Source organism: Triturus cristatus, chromosome 10 (assembly GCF_964204655.1).
Source record: "Triturus cristatus chromosome 10, aTriCri1.1, whole genome shotgun sequence".
In the NCBI taxonomy this organism is placed as follows: Eukaryota; Metazoa; Chordata; class Amphibia; order Caudata; family Salamandridae; genus Triturus; species Triturus cristatus.
In genome coordinates, this window is record NC_140593.1 from 606,791,960 (window position 1) to 606,810,907 (window position 18,948).

Here is an 18,948-nt window from a genome sequence, read left to right on the forward strand (position 1 = left end):
AAATGGGCGTCTCTAGTTGGCAATGTTTTGCACCTATTCATGTAGGGATCCTTCTTCCTAGTCAGGGTAAGGCGGATACACTTCTAAAATAACCCCTGCTCACCCCCTTGCTGGCTTGGCATGAGCAGATAGGCTTATCACAGAGGCAATGTGTAAATCATTTGTGCACAAATTTAGGAATACAGTGAAAACACTACAAATGGACACCACGTCAGTTCTGAAAATTAAGTAATCTTTATCTAAACCAAACAATACCAAAATGACAAAAAATCCAAAATACAATAAAAAATATGACTTTTAGAAGGTAAAACAGTTCTGTCCATAGCAAAACTATAGACGCGACACTTTCAACACAAAGTACCTTGGATGCATCAAAATCATAAACAAAAACAGCCGCAGGGAAGGTGATGCATCAGTTCCTTACGCCCAGGGAAGGTGATGCGTCGGTTCCTTACTCCAGGGAGGTGGTTGATGCGTCGGTTCCTTACTGAAGCGGAGGTAAATCGTTGGTTTCTTACTGCAGCCCTGGCATTGATATAGACATGGCGCTCCGGTGCGATGCGTGGGGATTCGGGGATGCGTAGGCTCTCGATGTGGCATCAGCAGCAACCGCGCTGCGTTGATCTCTGCAGCCATAATCCCATGATGCTTTGGTTCTTGCAGTCGCACAGCAGGGCCTGTGTCAGAGTTGGTGAGGTGATCTCGGACTTCAGAGCTCGGTGCATGAGACTCGTCGTGCCGCGATTTGACCAGCCGCTGGCAGGCGCTGCCTCGGTTTCTTCAGCAGCACAGCAGCGATGCGTCGGAAACGAGTGCGGATGCATCACGCTTCTTTAGTGGCATCTCTTTTCCCAGCTCCCAGCAGCAGCAACACCCTCCAGAGGCCAAACACAGGAACAGGCACCTATTGACAGGTCAGAGCTCCCAGCAAGGAAGTTCAGGGGAGCTAGTGGTGAAGTCTTTGTGTCCCTGAGACTTCAGAACAGGAGGCAAGCTCTACTTCAAGCCCTTGGAGATCTTCTTCAAGCAGGATACACAGCACACAGCAAAGTCTTTGTCTTCTCCTTGGCAGAAACAGCCACTGCAGGCAAACCCCACACAGCAAAGGGGCAGTACTTCTCCTTCAGCTCTCCCTGCTCTTCTCCTCGGGGGAGGTTCCTCTTGAGTCTAGAAGTATTCTAAAGTTCTGGGCCCAACAATTTATGTTCAATTTCTCTTTGTTCTCTTGTAGCAGTGAGGCTCTGTGCTCAGTCAAAACCAGTTGTGTCCTCTCTGGTCCAGCTTCCCGGCAGGCGGTGGAGACAGCATTGTGTAAGGCAGACCAGGCCCAATCAGGTGCAAGGAAATCTCCTCCCCCTACTTTAAATGCAGGCCAGGTCTATTCAGCCGAGCCCTGGCTCATCCAGGAAAGGCAGGGCAGACCTCAATCCCCCCAGTGGCTGTCTACAGTGAATGCACATCCCCAGCCCTGTCACTCCACAAGTCAGCAGAGCCCCATAGGACAGCTAAGCAAGAAAATACATTCTTTCTAAAGGTGGTATTTTCAAACACAATATGAAAATCATCTTTACTAAAAGATGCATTTTTATATTCTGAGTTCAGACATACTACATTCAATTTTTCTACTTTGTCCCAATGGGAAGTTATATTTATAAGACGTCATAAATAAACTCTCATTCTATACTATGGGACAGATAGCCTTTCAATAGTGAAAAACAAACTATACTGTATTTCACTATCAGGACATGTCACACACATCAGTACATGTCCTAACTCTCACATACACTGCATTCTGCCCACAGGGTTACTTTGGGCTTACCTTAGGGGTGACTCACATGTAATAAAAGGGAAGGTAGGGCCTGGCAAGTGAGTGCACTTGTCAGGTCAACATAGTAGTAGACACTGCGCGCAGACACTGCAGTGGTAGGTCTGAGACACCTTTTGAAAGGCTGCTTGTGTGGGTGGCACAATCAGTGCTGCAGGCCCACTAGCAGCATTTGACTTACAGGCCCTGGGCACACACAATGCATTGTGCTAGGGACTTAGAAGTAAGTCAAACAAGCCAATCATGGGAGCACCAAACCATATTCACAATTTACAGAGGGAGCACTTGAACTCTGGCACTGATAAGCAGTGGCAAAGGGCCTAAAGCATCTAGACCAGCAAAAACGAAATGCAGCACACAGCAAAAATACAGGAGGCAGAGGCAAAAAGACAGGGGAAAACCACGCCATGGATGCCAGGCTAACAATTACCATTTTACTTTTTATCTCTGGGGCTTCAGGGGGCAAGTAAATGGGGCAACACTCTTTTGCTCCAATGGAGGAGCCACCCCTGGAACCCACAATTGAGAGCACAGATGTCGGCCACCGAAATAACGAGCTGTTCGGACACAACAAATAACTACTTTTCTTCTCCCCTAACTCCAGTCTTTGGGAATCCCAACTTCGAGCTGGGAATTTCAGACGAAGGTTAGCTGAGATAGAAGGGAGAGAAATGCAGCCAGGGTTCTTGTTTGAGGGAGGGAATCTCAAGAATAGTGAACAGTGTGCCAACAGTGTGTACTGGTTAATGCAAAGGTTGCCCTGGGTTCAGTAGACATAAGTGAGCCATTGAGGGATTGCAGAAACTACTGGCAAAGGGGATATACACAAAAAGTGAGAGACAAATGGAGTAGCATCCCATTTGTGTAAAGCCTTAGCCAAAAGCCTCTCACTGCAGGATATAAAATACTCAAGACCCTTAGAGAACTACCACCACTGAAAAGAGACCCACAAATGCTCACAAGTCCTTGTAAGGAAATGCCTCTTTTTGTATGATCACCCACAAGGTTTTGGACTGATCCTGCAGTTTTTTTCAACTCTGAAGGTGCAATTAATCCTGACAAACAGATCTCAGTGCCAATGCTTTGACCCTTAAAAAGTTATACGCCTGATTGGTTCACCACAATTGACATAAATTAACTTATTTATAAGCCCCTAGTATATGGTATCAGGGGTACCCAGGGCCTCTAAGTTAAAATATTTCTTGTAGACTGCAGCACTTATTGCACCACCACGAGTGAGACAAATCAAATAATGAGACCCAGTCCACCATTGCTGGTTGGCAAAGCAGTTTTCGACTGCTAGCTCGACTTTGCCAATTAAAGCAATGTCAAAGTGCACATTTTCCATTTTAATATTCATACGTCACCCCTGAGGCAGCCTTTACTGAACACTAAAGGAAGGGTGCATTATATTAAAAAGTTGGACACATGTTTCTTAACTTGACATGTCCTGTCCCCCATTGCCGTTTTTACTGTGAAAAGGTTAGTAGTCCCATTGACAACTACAGAGTTACACTCCGAAAACTCAGCAGTGCTACCTTCTGAATGGAACTACTAACTTTGATAGTTCAAGGTATCAGAATATTTGTTGCATTAAAGTGGACTTGATGGTCAAGTCGGATTGCATGTAACTTTAGCAAAAGAGGCAACTTTAGTAAGTAGCCACTTTGATGTCCAAACTTTTTCAGAAACCCTTAATGGCTGCTGGCCACAAGAAAGCCTTCTGCCCTCCTGGAAAAAGGTGCGAACCACTCTCAGGTGTGACAGATAGGACCTGCCTTTGAAAGAAGTGTGACCTCTCCCTGGAAGGAAGGCCAAACAGTGCTCAAACCGAGTTTCAAAGGGGAAATCCCCTTTGAAGGGCAAATGGTGGACACACAGGAGAGAGGCTGCTCTGTTGTTCTTGCAGGGTCATTTCTGCTTACCTGATTTGCTCTGAGATTCACCTCTCCCCACAGTTAAACTGCTGTTAGAAATGATAGTAGACATTCAGCCCATCTGAATATCTTTGAGGCCCTAGAGATAGTACTGGGAACCAACCCTATCCTTGAAGATTTATTTATGTACTGGACTCAGTGTTATCAGTTCTTATAAAACAACCCAGGCTATGGAGATGGTGAGGGAAATCTTGGAGACCTCTCCTGATGACTCCAGTTCTCTCTAATTCAATGACATTTTTTTTCTTCATTTTAGAATATTATCTATCAGATTCCAGTGAACCAAAGGTGGCTCCCCACCTCTTGGTGCTGGCTTTAGTAAGGATAAATGGGGAAGAAGGATTCAGGAAAACTCTATGATTTAGATTCAATTTGTGAAGACACCACGTCATGGTTAACTCCTTTAGTGGGCAGGAAGTTTTAGACAAACTTAATATCTACTCGAAAGGGATTCTGTGGACTTCTGAAGAGGAGATGAACAATATCTCAGGAGAAATCTAACCGACTTGACTAGAAGCACCAAAGATGCCATATGACCGAGAACTTCATGCCCTTTCAAGAGCAGAATTGATTTGAAAAAGCAGGGTCAATGAGTTGTAAAGTTCTTCTGCACTCTGATCCGGAAAGACTGACCTTGTACCATGATGTCTGGAAGAAGACCTGCATGAACTCCACCTCTTGCATTAGAATGAGACCTGCTTTTCAGATTGTGATGACATATTGTAAGTTCTCATTATGAACATGTGAGCATCATTCCCTGAACCGACTCTGGCCAACCAGTTGTCTAGGTATGGGGAAAGGGATAGACTCTCTAAATGTAGAGAACCCACTAAAAGTGCCAAAACCTTTGGGAATACCATGGGAGTTGTCTCCAGTCCAAAGTGCAGTACGATTAACTGTTAATGCTGTTTGTACACAGTGAACCAGAGATTCTTTTGATAAGTCTAATTTAAGGGGAGGTGGAGATACACATCCGGAAGATCCAGGGAGGATAGAGAAACTCCTGCATGCACCATGGGAATCACCTATTGCAGAGTTACCATTTTAAAAGTTAGACTTGGTATTCAGGGATTTAAGTACTCTAGGTCGATCATCAATTTGAATTTGCCTAATTCTTTTTAAATCATGAATATCCAAGAGTAGAATCTGCGGCAAGGCCACTCCAAAACCTGGATGAATTTAATTCTCCATCTTTAGGTGGATGTGTCTGACCAGTAAATTTGTGATTTCTCTACATTTGAGTTTTTGAGTACCTAAACAGATTGATTTCCAATAATCTAAGGCTCTATTGCTTGTCCTTGAGCTCCCTCAATTTTTTGCCTCTCTATTCTTAGGTCTCTGATAGACAGCGCATGCGCTGTCTCGAAGAGATGGTTGTATTCAGTATATGTGAGTCTGCCCACCCATAGGCTTCCCATTTGCTGGCTCATTGTTGCTCTCATATTCTTTCTCCCCATGTGTCCATGGCATGCATGCCTCATGCCTCTTCCTGTGTTTAGCCCTCCCTGAGAACATGGACCAATTACTACTATCCATCCACTGCTCCCAGTTTAGGAACTGTCCCAGGAACTACTTTTTCCTCTATTGAAGAGCAGTTCACATGAGTGCATGATTTTTCAATCACTCCCAGCTGCATTTCTGTAAACAGGCCTGTAAATCTTGTTCTTATCTCGTCACATCTGATGTGCATTAAAAGTCTGAGGTCAAATGTCAGATGCTGTTTTCTAAGGGCTTGTCTTCAATTTTCTTTCTCTGACTTCAAAGTGAGAGGATCCCTCAGCCAAGAGTTTTCTGTGTTCACGCCCCACCTGAGACTGCTTTTGCCTTGTACAGTCCTGTCCCATTTTCTTCCCTTATAGTTAGCATTTTATCATTTGATATACACATGTGACTGCATTTTCCCAATTTGCTTTGTCCAAAATGCCATTGTTTATGATTTTGTTTTCTTTGTGCCGTTCCCAGCCATCCTGTGCTTCCTGTAATTTTTGTTAATCCCTTGGATTTTTTCATAATTATACGTCTCTTTTTGCTTTTATGGTAACTATTAATTAACACATTTGACTCTTTTTTCCATTGCTGCATATGACCTCACTGAACATGGAAATGTCCGTGTATTTGTCCTAAGTCATATTTAGTAACACCTTGGTTTACCAAAATGACAACCGTGATAAAAAGATTGGTGGATCCTAACTTGTTTGTTTGTGTTTTAATTTAAATAAAGACAGTAAATAAGCCACTTGGAAGGGTCTGAGGGATAATTGGAGCCTGATATTTCATTGTACAACCAAATTTTTGGCAGTCATGTACTGGAAAAAGAAATGCCATTAACATGAAATTTTATGACAAGCTAATATTTATATTTTCTGTTTATTAAATAACTACATGTTGCCCGCTACTGGACACAATTATACGTTTTCAATATGCTGATGCTAATCGTAATTACATTATAACATTTCAGAAAATGTAACAATATCAGCTGTTTCAAACTGGATATTTCCTACGTAGTCAACATTTGTCCTTATTTTTAGGAGGTTCCTAACAAGCTTAGTTACTGTAATACGTGGTTCATTTTTTTTTTTTGTTAACATTTGGTTGCTGACTGTGTGAAATAATGTTGCAGTTTGGGGTTGCACGTATTGCTCGCTTGTTAAACATAACACATATAGGCATTTTCAGTGAAATTGTAGGTGCATGGTCATAACCTATTCTCAATATGTACAGATTAACATCAACAAAGCCAATAGTTCCCACATCGGCTGGACCTATTGGCTTTGCCAGAGCTTGTTCTACTTTGTTATTACGTCCTTACACCAACATCACATCCCCTACTCTTCGTAAGCAAGTTGAACACTTTCCTGTGCCATCCCAGTTAGACCCGAACACTTGTCACCTAGGCTTTCACATTCACCTACATTTCTCCTTGGCAGTTTGCACCCTCCTCTGGGTTTGTGAAGACCCCATTGACCCGCACTCCATGAACTAAAATGGATCTCTTTTCACTTGTAGTTTTAGATTGTACACTGACAACACTGCTATGACCTTGTGGTGATCTGTAACATTCTTTGTGATTTTAAAGTAATTAAGTAATTTTAGGTTTGGTTATCCAAAATATAAAGAGTCAGGAAATTGAAGTTATGCATCACACAGTAAGAAATGAGCATTTCTGAAACTACTTCTTCACAAAACTATTGTATTTCTTCAGCAGCAAGCATGTCTGTGGTTTGGAGTAGTGTGCAATGGATATTACGCCTCTATAGCAAGTATTCCCACCCTGAACCTAGAAATAATTCTCTTGGCGTATCTGTCTTCTGCTTTGGGATGTACAAGCTGAAGTTCCTTTGATTGATTATTAAGTGAACACTGTTCATGTTCAAATAATGTTGTAATTTTTTTCTTCAGGAGTGAGATATGGTCTTCTTTGTAGCACCACCCTGACCACCATATGAAAAAAGTGCCTGGGATCTAGTGAACACTCATTTGTAGTCTCTGGAGTAAGAATCATATTAATGGGTCATATGCAAGTCAGAGGTCTTTGGTATCTAAAGGGAAGTCAACCCAGCAGCTTTCAAAACCTAACCCTCAGTTGCATTTGTTTCTATGTCTGTACTCACATAATAGAGGGGCTGCGGCTTCAACCTAGACATTTGCATACACACTGTAGCCACTCTAACAATTTGTATACATTTTTTAGGATAAATAAATATTCTAAAGCTGTTTTATAGGGAGGAGTCAACACTGCAACTTCAATAATGTCTTCGGTGCAATGGAAACGGTGAGGACAACTTACTAAACATAGGGATCAGCAGTTACTAGAATGAACAAATGTCTAAAAAGTTCTGTTTTGGGAAAAGTTTTTTAAATATATGCATACATGTGCAAGGGAAAAACTAGTGATTCAAAATGAAAGCATACTCATAGTTGCTGGGTCTATACTTTGTGCTTTGGTGAGAGGGAGCTTAATTTGGGTGACATTTGTACAGACCAATGCTTAAAGATTGTTGATGGGGAGCCAGTACATATGTATGTATTTTTGTATTATATTTTTTGGAAAACATGAGACAGGCAAAACAGATAAAGCTGTCTTTAGGCCAGAACTAAAAAGGGGCACACAATAGTCCATCACTAGGTATTCACTAAAGACGGGTGTGGGGAAAAAAGACATTTAGGGTGAGAGGTTAATGCAGCATGTCTGGATTGTGAAGCCAATCTTAAACATCCATCATTTGCAATGTGGAAATAAGAAGTAATTACAAAAGTCCTGAATTTAAATCAGGCAGATGTTGAATGCAACCATCTGCAGAACCCTAAGGAAGGGAATCAGAATGATATAGTGAAATATTTAAGGAAATAATGGAAACTCAGGGGAGAGTCTCGCAAACTATAAAAAGAGTAATGTGATCCCTCCGGTAAGACAGTATGCTGATGTAGGCACTTTTGAGAGCACTGTTCATATATGAATACTGTCTTAAGGCAAGAACAAGCTAAATTTTGCATTTGAACAGATGAAATCCTTTGAAACCTTTAAAAGAATTGGGTCTTTTTTAGCCTGAAGGATATATGATTTAAGCAGGTCATATCCTGTGATTTGAAGGGCAGGTGAATCATGAGAACAGAATTGTATCCAAGTCATACCTCAAATGCAATTTCAGAGGCCAAAGATAAACTTAATCAATGTGGTTTGGAACTGATTCCTCCCAAAATTATTGAATGAGACTCAGGAAAGTTAAGACTACTCGTAACGCACCACTCCGCAGTAATGCCACATAATAGGCTTTGGGTGATGGAAATGATTACAGGCCTCTTATGATAGGAGACATGAAAAAGAAAAAAATATTTAAGACTGGAAGAGTCATTGATTGTAAACTCTATATGTGTCAGTGGTTCTTCATGATAATTTGATTTTGACTGTGGATTTTGAGGTTGAGGAGATGATTTTAATGATCGTAGGGCATTGAAAACACTGCTTCAAATCTTATTTCCTATGCAGATCAGTAACTCTGGTCTCCTAGGTGCTAATTATACCCAAAGATTACAAACTAATTTGAATAAGAAAGGTATGAGTAGACTCTAAAGGATACACTTGAAAGAGGTGCAATCCTGTAGACCCACATAAAGTATGGTGGAATGGTCTAATGATATAAGAAATATGGTAATAAATTGCGTCATCGAAGGCTCATCACAACCTGATAACACAAATGGCAAAGAGCTTAATACAAATGCTAACCAACTGTATGCCTATGAATCCCTAATCAAGGAAAAAATATTGACAGGGTCCACATGCACTATAAGCAACATCATATGGAAGCAAAACTAAAAGTACTGAAAAAGAAAAGAAGCATGGATAATAACATCATAATTGAATGTAAAATAAATGTAATTTTTAGAATTGACAGAAAATGAAGATAGCAATTAAAAAGGCCAATACTACAGAGTTTTGGTTATCAGTTAATGAGAACTCGAGAGGTATACTAAAAAAACTTATTATATGTTGTATTGGAAGTGTCTTTGACTAATTTTAGTTCCACTCTATACAATATGAGTGATGCTAATAATGTTGAAGAGGGATTGGTTTCTAGGACATACTATAGGGGGGGCTCAGTTCGGAACAAATTGTTATTTTACTACCCCATTTCTGCTAATTCAAGGGACATGCTGTCTGACTATACTGAATAATACATTAAATGTAAAGATGGAGAAATAGATAAATGTGAGTTAGGGAGAAAGCTTACTTTTTAGTGGCCCCTTGGAAGGTGGGAGGCATGGACAATTGCTCACTTTGTCCATGCCTTAAACCGTCTCTGAGTCCTGTACCCCTGTTTGTATCTCCCAGAGGAGGACCTGAGATGGGAAATTCTGCATCTCAGAAATAGAGGTAAATCAAGCATGAACGATTCAAGTCTAATCCCTATGAAACTAACTAGAAGCGGAGGATGTGTTTCAAGAAATATAATTGCAAAGGAAATATGGCAATTTGTTCGCTAAGCCAAATCCCCTATGGGGATATTGCTGTTGCATGTTACATTGTTACAAGGTATTTTTACCAGTTTTGTATGGTTGACTTTTTGGGGCAGGAATTTTATATTATAGATGATATCATGAAAGAAGTGCTGTATGTATGTATAATGCTTTCAAAGACAATTTCTTCATAAGCCAATTAAAAGTAATAATCGCATTTCTAGGGGTTTGATAACTGCATTCACCTAGTATGTACCCATTCTGGGTTAGGCACAAGGGTTTAGCTGCAGGGCCTGGCCTTTGTGTCTCCCAAAGCATACAGTACTACAGGAGCAAGAGGAAGCACATGCTACAGAAGAGCACATAAGGCTGATAGTGGAAATTGATTTCACAACAAGTTTTACAAAGTAGCCAATGAGACAGCTAAAGACCCCAGCCATGCAGAACATGATAAGCATTGCAGAGAATGGATAGAAGATGCTTCTAGAGAGATCACAGCATTACACCACCAAAGCCCGGCAAGAACACCAGGGCATCTAAAACATAACACAGGAAGTATTGTTATCCCAGAAGCAGAACTACTGAGAGGACAACTAATATAGTGCCCCTTGGACACTAAACAGTTCAGCTGTCTCACAGCATTCATTAGGGAATGATGAAAACTGGAGCCTGACTCTGAAGAAAACATGTGGTTCTCAGGAATCAACACAATGGTGGAAGAGGAAATACGGAAAGTCTGCAGTGCCACTTCACCAGACGTCAGATAAGGCAGATCATATTAGTGGAACCAATGTGCAAATGTCTCTGTGAAATAACCAATGTGGATTTTGGCTCAATGCCGTTGAGAAACTCCTGTTGCTGGTTATTAAACAAAACTCAAAGTACCCATAGGTGCTATTATTGTAGACTGCCAATGCAGTGATGTCCAAACTGCAGATTATTCTTGCCACTAATTGTAGAAAGCTGGGCTGTTGAACCTAGGAGAGAGTCAAAAAGGTCTCATTCTTGATATGAGCTGTTGTCCAGTACCAATATACTCAAACAAACTGATATGTGAATGTGAAAGCAGGTTTCCATGAAGAACGCCAAACGTACCACCCTTGGTAGCTGGGCACAAGTAGCAAGCCTTTCCTCAGACAAATGTGGGTATAACACAGGAACAATACGACCAAAACTATCTATGAGTTAAGAAATAAACACAAGAAATTCCCAAACAAATTTAGTTAAAACGAGATAGCTCACTGATAATGTAATACAAAATTGAATCAAATCAGATGTAGGTTGTAGGCATCATGGGAGATTATAAATCAAGAGAATAAACACACAATACATCTGGTCTCTACATAAAAAAAGGGGGAATAAGGACGTAAGGTGTCTGTGGGAGAACGCTTCTTTAAGGAAACGAACCCTCACTCACCCAAGGGTGACATGCTTCATCATGGAGTTCCCTCCTCACACCAGGACCGCCATTATAAAGGGCCGTGAGTCAAAAGATCTAAAAGAAAAGGGGGGGCTGATGGCCAGGGAACATGCGATACATAGTCCAGACTCCAACTCTTCTACGTTTCATATTGTTTGAGCGCTTTTAATGAATCTCTTGTTCTTATTTCCTAGTATGACAGTGGACGCTGGTGGGCCACCTCTGAGACCACATGGCTTACAGATGTGAGGCTGGTACTTTTTTATTCTATTTGCAGAGTGGCACTATCACCTTAGCCCCGATGAATGACTTTGACCCTTCATTGGGTCAGTTATATGCAGAAACATGTTGACCATGTAGAGCGGGGAATTTTCCAAACCCCATGTCCTCTCTTACGTTTTAACCCTATCTATTTGGGGAGCCAGAATAAAGTATAGATTCAGCCCACCAGGAGATAGTTTTATTGACCACACTTTTTTCTTGTACTCTGCCCCTCACTTAGAACAATTATTCAGCTCCTTTGATTGCAAACACCTCTGCTCCTCTCCATTGGAGAGTTGTTTCCCACACCAGGTACCTTGCGGTCCTGTTGTGCGGTGGGAACCCCATGATGAAGCATGTCACCCTCGGGTAAGTGAGGATTCTTGTCCTTAAAGAAGTGTTCTCCCAATAGACACCCCTTTTTAGGTCTCGCCGATGCAGCGCGCATGCGCTGCATAGGAAAAATACCTTCAGCAATTGAGTCGGTTTTGAGGCCAAAAATGTGCACGCATTGCATTGCTTTCAATGGCAATGCATGCCCGTTTGGCTATTCCCTTGCGGGAGCGAGCAGCAGCGCCATATGTTAGCAATTGTCTCGCCTTGCTGCTCGCTCCCGCAAGGGAATCCGGCGCAGGCCCCCTCCTCTCTCCCCTTCCCCTGCTGCTGCGCGAGGCGCGCGCACTTGTTTAATAGAGTTTCGAATGGGAACCTTACAATCAGCTGTAAGGTTATAGCACTATTTAACCACCTTGCACTACCACACATCCTGTTAATCTAAGTATTATTAATAAAAGTGCACTTGTTTTCAATAGGGCCAGAATAAAAGTTCGGGGAAAACATCAAAAGCTTACTAGTGTGTTCCGTTTACCAGATTAATACTGCACTTTAAACAATAGTTGCTATATTCCCCTCCTACCTGTCTTACGGCTGGCCACAGAAAAATAGTTGTGACAGAAAATCGCCACTATAACTGCAGCTCCTGTGGGACACGGCGAAACAGAATTGTGAGCTGCGTCGTGGGTGGGGGGCAATTTGCAGCCTTTCCGCTTTCATTGCCTGCGAGTGATTAGCAAAATGACCCCCATTTAAGGTGCGCAGCAAAGCAGAAAACTCACTTCCACAGTCCGTGAGCCGTGACGGAATATAAATGCTTATTGAAAGCTGCCAATCCTGCGTCAAATCAAGGGCAAAATGGATGTACACTGGCGTGGACGCTGGTCGAGTCCCTGACTTGTGGGGAAGTCGCTGAGGACCCGTGACATGCATCAGAACAAGAAAGGAGATTTCTCCTTTATTAAACCCTGCCATTCGACACTCAGGAGGGTAAACGCGCACCATCGATCCTCGAGCTCGACATGAAACCACAACGAGAGAGAAATGCAATGAAAGAAAAGGACAGAATCATGGCAGACAGTAAACTTCATCATATTGTAATGTTGTGGTTGCTTTTGCAGGTATACAGCTCTGTTATACTGCAAATGGCGAACGTTACGGGCGCCCAGTTAATTAATACTCATTTTAATTACCTGGAAAGGTTGAAAATCTGCTTCAGCCCACGGTTATGCAAACTCGTCAGTCTCTTGCATTGCCTCTGCCGTTGTTCTCATGTTTAGAACTGGCTTTGACACAATTTTATTTGTCTTAATTGACAAATGTAATAATAAATGTAATCCTAAATAAAGAAATGAATGGATATATACATTTAACGTTAGCCCTCTTCCTCCATTGATCTGTTCGACTGTCATTCGCGTTTTGTTTCCACCCCCCACAGCATACAGTGTACGCAGCCCACTTCGAACACTAGTCCTTTTGTCTTGGATTGTGAATTATGTATTTTTACTGATCAGATGTACGCTTCAACCAGAAAAGGCTTGCACTTAATTGTCAGAGTTGGCAGCCAGTTCTTTGCTAATGATTTCTCCCCATTCTTTATTTTTTCATTTCGTTTTGTTGTCATTTTGTGTTTAAAGAATGCCTTCGGGTTGTAGAAAATCAAAGACAAAAACATATTTTCTTTATGCCAATAAGCATCACATTTCCCTGCTTCCAATACAAATATTGCAATAAAAATTTCAGAAGCTTGCATAGGCTGCCGGTGATTGTTTCTTCTCAGTACATCTATTGTGACTCAGGGATAATGAGGAAATTAAACTGATCTTTAATTAAATATATAAGTGCAATAAGTGCACATATATACGTTTTGCTCGATTTAGAGGTAATTGCAAACTTTCCAAATCTTTAAAATGGCATTAATTAACCAGAACCATTCAAATTGTTAAATCCTCCTAATGCATTTAAAAATATATATAAATTATAAAGACGCAGTCTTACGTAACTGTTTGTCAAGAGTATGGTTTGCCACTCCGCTCTGGACTAGTATCTCAGTGGCATGCATGCTTATCTCTGATAGACCGCGTAGCTGGGACAGAGCCATTCTCACTCTGGGCTCAATCTCCGAGAGGCTGGTATGATGGGAGAAAACACAAAGAGAGGAGTGTTCATCTCTGAATGTGGCGTCACATCTGAAACTGATGTCTTGAAGACAAGTAGCGTGAATTACGCTGTCACAGATACATTTTATTTATTTATTTCAGAGTCATTGGCATTTTAGAGGTCTTCATCAATGGGGTGGGGGTTTAAAAGTCACTCATAGACTACCGAGAATGTTGCAATGCTCTGCCAATGGCAGATTGTGTGCTTTATACAAAAGGAAGAAGAAATCGCATGATTTAAGAAAGGATCCAATCATCGCAGAAACTCTGGAGCTGTGCCTTCCCCAGTAAGCGATTCTGGCCCACATCTGTTTTTTTTTAATAACTATTTATTGGTTCTTTTCCTTTGTAAAACATTACAAATATTAGGAAAGAAAACAAGCATTGGCATAGCCAATAGGTCTCACCTTTGGAACCTTATAAGTGCTTAGCCATGCAACAGTTGATGTTGTTGCACCAAGGATATTGTGCTGCATAACTAAACACTTATAAGGTCCCAAAGGCGAGACCTATTGGCTATGCCAATGCTTGTTTTTAGATAGTGACCAGACGTATTTTGTGTGTATTCTCATTGGCCAGGGAGCAGTACGTCATTGGTTGGCTTTCTTTGTCCCTCTTGTAATGATGGGCCCTAGGCCCACATGCTAGGTGAAGGAGGACACAGGACACATAGTTGGGGATAGTGGGAATGGCCTCGAGCACGTGCGCTCGGCCCCTTTTATTGACAGCGTCACCTGACACAGTGACGTCTGTGGTGGGTGGGTGTACAGTGTAATACAGCAGGTCGGAGCACTAGAACGTGTCCATGCTTGGACACTACATCCCTCCCAATTTTTTTAATAACAAAACCCAACGTCAAAGTTCAACCTGGGGGAGAAAGAAAGATATACACAGTTGTAATACAGTGACCAAACTTCTGCAGAATCGCTCACGCTTCAGCTGCTTGGAGTCGCAGAAGATGTTCTTCCTGTCGCGGACGATGCTCTTCCTGTCGCAGACGATCACCAGTTCACTGTGGCACCAGTCATGGGTGCTCGATGGATCTAGTCTGTTTGACGGCTCTGCCTTGAAGTTGTTCTCACAGTCTTTCCTTCGCTTTTACTTTCTTGGCGACAAACGCAGTTGAGTTCTTGTGGTTTTTACCGCTAGATGTTGCCGTTCGTCTTTTCGTCCAGTCCTTTTCTTTATCTGTGGCGTGTGTTCTGTTTTGCAAAACGGATTGGTTGCAAGACACCCCTCTCACCAGGATGCCTCTCTCGCAGGTGTTCCCCTGCCACGGGATATCCCTGAGGCCCTCCGACTCGTCCTGAGCTGGGTGTCCTGTGTCGTGTTACTCGCACGCCGATCCGTGTGGGTGCAGAGGAGACGACAAGTCTCACCTCGGGTTCTGCAGTCGTGCCTGGAGGGTAGCTGTTGGCTCCTGTCTTCGCACACAATGTCTTCATCCTCCTGGGACCTTTGCTGGAGGGCGGCTGATGACCATCTCTCGTCGCGGGGACGCTCTCTCACTGGCATCCCTGAGGCCTCTGCCCCTGGGTCACCACGGCTGGCGTTGTCCAGTGTCCGTGTGACCCCAAAGGTGGGTGTTTCGAATGGTCCGGCCTGCTCACCTCTGCAGATCCCAGGTGCGCTGAAAGCATCATCAAACAGATGGTCTTTCTCCGTGCCACGGGTGTTCTTCAGGACTTGCGCACCGTGTTCTGACGCTTGTCACCTTCCTTGTCTTTGAGGTGCGAGTAGACTTGCCACACTCTTCTCTCTTTCCTCTATTTCTTTCTCCGTGCGGATGTCATGTCACTCTGACTTCTTCTTTTGTTGCAGTGGCAACCGTGCCACTCAGATCTCTTCCTTTCCCCTTTCTTTTGGTGGCAAACGTGCCACTCCGATATCTACCTTCTTCTTTTCTTGTCGTGGCAAACGTGCCACTGCGATTTCTTCTTTCTTCGTAGTGGCGGACGTGCCACTCTGGTCTCTTCATCTCTTCGCTTCACGACCTACTCTGGACCGTTCCTGTTCTCTTATCTGGCCAGGCTTCTCCATGCAGCGCGCGCACTCTGCACGTGTTCCCCCTGGTCTTGTCCTCGTCCGAGAACACTCTCTTCATCTTCCTCAGCATTCCGAGTTAGGGTCGTGACCTTCTCTTCATCTTCACCTTGTCACCAGTTACGTCGGTTGAAGTTCGTGGGGCCATGCTCATGGTCCGCTTCGGTCTTCTCCTCTTCACCAGTTGCTTTGGTTCTTCTTGAGCTTCTTTGGACCACTTGACGGTCCGCGCTGCCGATCACTGGCAGGATATCTTCGGTCTTGCGTCAGACCTCTTTGTGCGACTCCTGGCGAGTCGGCTTCTTTGGTGCGACCATGTGGCAGGTCGGCTGGGCCTTTGTGGTGCGACCGTTCGGCTGGTCGGCTTGACCTTTGTGGGGCGACCGTTTGGCAGGTCGGCTTGGCCTTTGTGGTGCGACCATTTGGCTGGTCGGCTTGACCTTTGTGGGGCGACCGTTTGGCAGGTCGGCTTGGCCTTTGTGGTGCGACCATTTGGCTGGTCGGCTTGACCTTTGCGTTGCGACCGTTTGGCAGGTCGGCTTGGCCTTTGTGGTGCGACCATTTGGCTGGTCGGCTTGACCTTTGTGGTGCGACCATTTGGCAGGTCGGCTGGGCCTTTGTGGTGCGACCATTTTTGGCTGGTCGGCTTCACGAGGTGTGTCACGTCGTGTGACTACCTGTGTCCGCTGCCTTGTCAGGCGCTGGTGCGTGCTACTCTTCGTACCGTCGTGGTACCTCTTCAGTGTAGCGTTGCTCCTAGTATCAGGATCACTTGATGTGGTGGCTTCTTGGCGCCACTGGGTGTTGCTCTGCATCCATGGCCGCCAGTGCCGGATACTTGCTGCGCCCATCCTCTTCAGTGGGTTCCTCTCCTGTGTAGGCGCTGCAGTGTACTGTCCGCGTCCGGGGTACAACTGCGCTGAGTCCGTTTGTTCTCTTGAGGGTTCGCTCCACTTGATGCGGCGACAGCGCAGTCCTCGCTGGGGTGGATGTGGCTCGACACCGTTCTTCTTTCTTCCTCCTTGTTGCTGCGGGATGACGCTGCATCCCTGTGGCACACCGTCTCTTCACCCTTGCAGTTCTGTGCTTCCGTCGCGTTCCTGCGCTTCTGGCACATTCCTGTGCGCCTCCGTCGCGTTCCCGTGCGCTCACCTTCGCGCCTCCGTCAGACCTTGCGGTACTTGCCTTGCTGCCTCTTCTCCCTTGCGCTGCGAGCCGTCGGTCTCCTGTGGCTGCTGGACTTCTTTGGATTGCTGTAGGCTTGTTGGTTTCTTAGTGCTGCAGTACCACCAGTGGCCACTGGGTGGCAGTGTTGCTTTTCCTTGGCTTCAGCAGCAACCTTCTGTACTGCCAGAACTCTATCCCTTGTTTTCCTTTCCACAATTTCCCCAGGCTCCGGTAGAGTGCAGAGGGCTGGAGTGGGGCTGGAGCCAGGCAGACCAGTGAAAGGCAGGACCGGAGCTGGGCAGCAGGTAAGTCTCTTCTCCTACTTTTACTTATTTATTTACTTTAGAGGCAGGGGGCACCGGCACTGACATTGCTAACAAGGGAACGATGAGGCATCCCTGGCAGGCTGGCTGAGAAATGCTCTGTCCTCACTGCGGGTAGGCTCCGCTTCATGTCTGCAGCTGCATGGAGGGCACAGGCATGTGGGCTGCATAAAGGGCGAGGCAATACTCCCTGGGGGCGTGGTGCCTCCGCGCACCCAGTACAAGTTAATTTTCGGCGGCGCTGGCCGCTTGCTCTGTTGTAGGCGCCGACTGGGGGTCCCGCGAGGTGGGGCATACTCCGATGGCCATCGGCGGCCACTACATAACTTCTTAATTGCCCTCCCTGCCCGCGGCAGCTTCTTTCAGTCCTTGCGCGGCAGGGAGGGGGGCGGGGGTGCATTTGCGGAGCACGCTCCTCACCGCTGCAGCGTTGATTTAGGGTGTACTGTGAGCGGCGCTCCAGTGCGCCAGTCTTCACTCACTTCCCGCCCCCTGCGGCAGCCTGCACTCTACACGGGCCGCGGGGGGGGGAAAGTACTAGTGCTGCACTCCTCCGGCCACGGGCCGGGTGCTTCCTTTTCGCCCACGATCCTCACGCGGGGTAGGCTCCCGCTGCGGATGGGGTCACTCAGTGTCTGCCGTTGCGGTCTGAGGCGTATGAAAGCACGGGGTGAGCTCCCGCTGGCTTCCTCGCGCGGCTCCTCACCTTCGGCCGGCGGGCCTCAGCTTTTCCTCGCGGGTGGGCTCCGCGTGACACAGGCTCCTGTGAGGGGTCGTGGCCGACGCGGGTGGGCTCCGCTCGGTGCACTCTTCGATCCGGGCACGGCGGCAGGCTAGACAGGTTCGGGGTGGGCACCCGATTTCTCCGGCTCACTCTCGGCGTCGCGGCCGGTGCGGGTGGGCTCCGCACGGTCGGCACTTCCTTCTGGGCGCTTCTAGGCACAGCGGCAGGTCGGGGTGGGCACCCGACTGCCACGCTTCCTCCCTGGGGCACAGCGTCGCCTACCAGTCTTCGTGGCGGTGCGGGGTGGGCACCCGGTCACCGCAGGGCCTGCTGCGGGCTCCGCTCGCCTGGCTGGCTTCACGGCGCGTGGCGCCGTCACCCGGGGGTGTGCTCACCGGGCAGTCCTCCTTCCCCCTCAACCATCAAAGGTGCGCCGATCGGGGGCTGCACACGCGGGGTAACGTACCCGCCTCGTCGCCAATGTAATGATGGGCCCTAGGCCCACATGCTAGGTGAAGGAGGACACAGGACACATAGTTGGGGATAGTGGGAATGGCCTCGAGCACGTGCGCTCGGCCCCTTTTATTGACAGCGTCACCTGACACAGTGACGTCTGTGGTGGGTGGGTGTACAGTGTAATACAGCAGGTCGGAGCACTAGAACGTGTCCATGCTTGGACACTACACCTCTGGACCTCTCTTGTGTATTCAGATTGCAAATCAAACCAGGATGCTTTTTTGTCATCGAAGTAGGCTATGGGAATGAAAATGTAACACACCAATGCTCGGTGTCTGTTTGTAA

The 18,948-nt window shown here is 45.5% G+C and overlaps 1 long non-coding RNA gene across 1 annotated transcript in view; it reads left to right on the forward strand.

Moving 5' to 3' along the window:
* Positions 1 to 17,326: 17,326 nt before the first annotated feature.
* The window catches only part of LOC146789782 (uncharacterized), a 129,634-nt gene continuing 128,012 nt past the window's right edge, over positions 17,327 to 18,948 (forward strand). Inside the window, exon 1 of the long non-coding RNA XR_014969864.1 lies at positions 17,327 to 17,405. This is a non-coding gene — a long non-coding RNA (uncharacterized LOC146789782). The remainder of the gene's footprint in view (positions 17,406 to 18,948) is intronic.